General features: G+C 45.9%; 1 protein-coding gene across 1 annotated transcript in view; it reads left to right on the forward strand.

Annotated features, from left to right (window-relative positions):
* The window catches only part of gcc2 (GRIP and coiled-coil domain containing 2), a gene marked incomplete at its 5' end in the record, with an annotated part of 16,803 nt that extends 16,757 nt beyond the window's left edge, over nucleotides 1–46 (forward strand). Inside the window, one exon of the mRNA XM_080536827.1 lies at nucleotides 1–46. This exon is cut by the window's left edge and continues 765 nt beyond it.
* Nucleotides 47–4,011: the final 3,965 nt, after the last annotated feature.

A 4,011-nucleotide genomic window follows, 5' to 3' on the forward strand; every position in this document is an offset into this window, starting at 1 on the left:
TGCTTTATTGAGTTACAGTCATGTGAATGAAAAAATTAGGACACCCCATGAGATTTTTTGAAGAAATATGGACATATCAATATAAATGTGATGTAATTGAACCAAAAAACGATGAGAATTTAACTTTGTCATCACGTGAACAAAGATGCCAATTTCTACTGAGGAAAAAGTTAGGACACCCTATGCCATAGCTGGTATTGCTGTCTACCAGTCTCTGACATCGACCAGGACAACGTTTTTCCAACTCCACCATGCAGAATTCTTTCAGCTGTGTGATATTTGAGGGGGGTCTTCCATGCACAACCTGTTTCAAATCACCTCACAGCATCTCAATCGGATTAAGATTCAAGCAAACTTCGGCCATTCAAACCTTGAACTTATCTGGCAAACTTTAGTCTTAACCCTAACCCTTTTCTGAAGGCCTCAGAGCTCTTTTGATCCCGCCAGGGTGATACCACTCTCTTCAACAATGAAAGAGCAAACCAAACTAAATGTCTGAGGTTTAAATAAGACAGGCTCCTCCGAAATCCTCTCTAACAATGTTCTAATCATTTGCACCAGATGTGTTGCACTTGATTCTAATTTTAGAATCTTTATATGGGGGGGTGTCCTAACTTTCTATTAATTACATTTTACAAATCATTTTAAAAGATGATAATGTTTTTCAGTTTTATTTGTTTAGTTATATTACCTCCATCTCTCAATATCATCAAATGCAGTGGCGGCTGGTGCTAAACATTTTGGGTGGGGCACAGGTTATGGGGGCATGCTCCACGGGGAAGAATATCAACTTTAAAATCTGGATTTACAGTCGATTTTAGCATGAGAATAGCTCTACCCCCCTGTACAGACCTCGCCATCCCCTCTACCCCCCTGTACAGACCTCTTCATCCCCTCTACCCACCTCTACAGACCTCTTCATCCCCTCTACCCCCCTGTACAGACCTCTTCATCCCCTCTACCCACCTCTACAGACCTCTTCATCACCTCTACATCTCCTCTACCCACCTCTACAGACCTCTCCATCCCCTCTACCCCCTGTACAGACCTCTCCATCCCCTCTACCCCCCTGTACATACCTCCTCATCCCCCCTACCCCCCTGTACAGACCTCTTCATCCCCTCTACCCCCCTGTACATACCTCCTCATCCCCCCTACCCCCCTGTACAGACCTCTTCATCCCCTCTACCCCCCTGTACATACCTCCTCATCCCCCCTACCCCCCTGTACAGACCTCTCCATCCCCTCTACCCCCCCTGTACAGACCTCTTCATCCCCTCTACCCCCCTGTACAGACCTCTTCATCCCCTCTACCCCCCTGTACATACCTCCTCATCCCCCCTACCCCCCTGTACAGACCTCTCCATCCCCTCTACCCCCCTGTACAGACCTCTTCATCCCCTCTACCCCCCTGTACAGACCTCTTCATCCCCTCTACCCCCCTGTACAGACCTCTTCATCCCCCCTACCCACCTCTACAGACCTCTTCATCCCCCCTACCCACCTCTACAGACCTCTTCATCCCCCCTACCCACCTCTACATACCTCCTCATCCCCCCTACCCCCCTGTACAGACCTCTCCATCCCCTCTACCCCCCCTGTACAGACCTCTCCATCCCCTCTACCCCCCTGTACAGACCTCTTCATCCCCTCTACCCCCCTGTACAGACCTCTTTATCCCCTCTACCCCCCTGTACAGACCTCTTCATCCCCCCTACCCCCCTGTACAGACCTCTTCATCCCCTCTAGTGAGTGTGTGAGTGTGAGTGTGTGTGTGTGTGTGTGTGTGTGTGTGTGTGTGTGTGTGTGTGTGTGCGCGTGTGTGCGTGTGTGCGTGTGTGCGTGTGTGTGTGTGTGTGTGTGTGTGTGTGTGTGTGTGCGTGTGCTGAATACATAAACAAACAAGCTAAAAGACGACAATAGAAAACGTACCATGCTGACGATATTACTAAATGTTTGAAGTAGCTTTTATCTTAGCTGACTCTCTTACCTTCAGGTCGAGTTTGTGTATTCTGGCTTCGCAAAACACCAACAGTAGCAGCCTAACAGCCGCGGAGATTGCGCGGAGATTGCGCGGAGATTGCGACCACAAACGAAGTTTGACTTCGGTAATAGGTCCAGTTGTAATATCCTCAAGCAGGGGAGGCTGGCTCCCCACCAAAGGGAGAAGAGAGAGATTTTTTTTCTATGACTTCTAGACAGTGTTGCTTCTGAATATCACAGTCCAATCAGCTAGTGTTCTGTGGCGTATATCATAGTCCAATCAGCTAGTGTTCTGTGGAGTATGTTCCAATCAGCTTCAAGTCCCGCCCCTTTCGGTGCATGTCCCAAAACCCCATAGACAATTGACCGAATGGCCTGAAGTTACCAAAATAGATTTTACATGCAAGTCTACGAGAACAGCCTAGTGCAACTTCGAGTAGACTGAAAGTTGCCCCGAAAGGGGCGGGACTTGAAGCTGATTGGAACATACTCCACAGAACACTAGCTGATTGGACTATGATATACTCCACAGAACACTAGCTGATTGGACTATGATATTCAGAAGCAACACTGTCTAGAAGTCATAGAAAAAAAATCTCTCTCTTCTCCCTTTGGTGGGGCATTGCCCAATTGCACCTAATGAACCAGCCTCCCCTGATCAAATGTCCATATGTTTAAATTTGTTGAAAAAGCCAAAGGTTTTCATGGGGTGTCCTATCTTTTGACTGTATGACCGTATCTTTGCACTGAATATGAGATGAAATCAAACTGATTGATCTTGCCTCTAATGTAAAAAGAGAAAAAATAAGAAAGAAATAGTCTTATACACTAATATCACTGCTTTATGTTTTGTTCCCACGGCAGCTGTTTCTGATTCCTTATTAATGAGACCAGATACGGAAGTAATACATGGGAATAATTGAATGTACTTATTTCATTATTTTTTTATATTTAAAATGGGGTTGTGTTGATTGAAGGAGACAAAGAGATTATTCTATTTTAAGTAAGTGGTTACTTACAGTATAATGTTGTACACTGGTGGGAAGTTTCAGTCCCTGCAGTTTGGATGAAGTTAATGTCTTGTAGTGCTCTGACGTATTAGACAAGAGAAAACAACACATCTAAATGTAATTGTACTGTATGCGGAGACCTGGATTCAGTAACCCTCCTTCCGCAATGTCCTATCGAATAGATTATTTAACTGTGAATAACTAAATAAACATGACAATTAAAGGGAATATTGTGTGAATTTATTTTATAAAGAAGGAAATTGAATCAAATGAGCAGGGGTGAAGGCTACAGCAGCTCCACTGACTCAGTTCTGTGTCCCACACGGCCTTGACGTAGCCAGGGCACCCATCCCACTGCACTACAGAGGAGCCAGATGTGCTCCTCATCCATTCAGGAAATACTTCCTTTTAAGGAAATCTGCGAATTCCAATGACATGACGTAAGCAGTGAGACTGCGTCATATGAAAGTGTAAATTCCTCTCAGACGTATGCCTATTAGTTGCATTGAATGTGCTGTTATCAGATACATAATGTAAGGGTCTCTTTGAACATGAAATATAATTCACGAATAAGGCATGTCAACCACATTCCTGGCATTTCAGATTGTTCATACCATAATGTGGGCCATTCTAGACTGGATGCACAACAGAGTCACATCTGCGCTCTGTGCTGGGACAGATCTCCGCGCAGTGTCCCGCCATGTTGAGCGCTCCGCCCGTGGGTCGGGGTGCGCCGTGAGCGACAGCGATGCAATGAAAATAATATAAAAGAACAGTGCACAAAGTAGATGTGATATTCTTAAAGGAAATAGTTTGATCTATCTCCCCCCCCCCCCCCCCTGTTCTGAACTGTGATCCCGTGGGTGACTGTGTGGCTGACTTAACTGAAGTTCAATGGGGCGGGTCTAGTCCGGCTAGAACCCATTTGAGCGCAGTTGTGTAGCCGACACAGGGAGAGGGGAAAAGAGGCGAGGCTCCATCGCCATTACACAAGTCTGTCCGTTGTAAACAGTAGCCA

The sequence above is a fragment of the Nansenia antarctica genome, assembly GCF_963989245.1.
Source record: "Nansenia antarctica genome assembly, chromosome: 7".
NCBI lineage: Eukaryota > Metazoa > Chordata > Actinopteri > Argentiniformes > Microstomatidae > Nansenia > Nansenia antarctica.